Source organism: Pseudophryne corroboree, unplaced genomic scaffold (genome assembly GCF_028390025.1).
Source record: "Pseudophryne corroboree isolate aPseCor3 unplaced genomic scaffold, aPseCor3.hap2 scaffold_428, whole genome shotgun sequence".
Classification (NCBI taxonomy): Eukaryota; Metazoa; Chordata; class Amphibia; order Anura; family Myobatrachidae; genus Pseudophryne; species Pseudophryne corroboree.
The window spans coordinates 530,429-531,013 of NW_026970060.1; positions in this window are offsets into that span (position 1 = coordinate 530,429).

Sequence of the window (585 nt, forward strand, 5' to 3'; positions counted from 1 at the left end):
ATTAAAACAAATTAAAATGGTAAAAGTTATTGTACTTTAAGTAAAAATAAAAGAGCCAAAATATCAATCCCAGTTTTGGATTACTTTAATTAACAAAAAAAATTGCATATAGCAAAGGATAGTTTCAATCTGCCTACCTCTGGGTTATGGGCCCAGCATGCTTCCACTGCAGTACTCTGCTGCACATGTAAGTGCAAGAGATCCTGAAGCACTCACTCATCATGGGAAAGTACCAATGTGTTTCTTCGTTGGTTGATGGAAGAAACATCTTACAAAAACTCTCCAGATTATTGACTTTTTAAAGTTTTGCTAGGAAACGTTTTAGATGAATGCTTATTAGCCTTTGTCAGTATGGACTTTTGCAAAGTGTCTCTGTGGCGCAATCAGTTAGTATGTACGGCTATTAACCAAAAGGTTGGTGGTTCAATCCCACCCAGGGACGTAATTGACCTTGTTATCAGATTTTGGTGATCTTTAAGTAGACAAGTCAAATTTCATACCCCCTGTTATGGTGTAGGGTACCTGGCCTTCTCTGATGTAATCAGAGTTAGATTTGATTCAGTGATTTTATAAAAACAGCTAGGA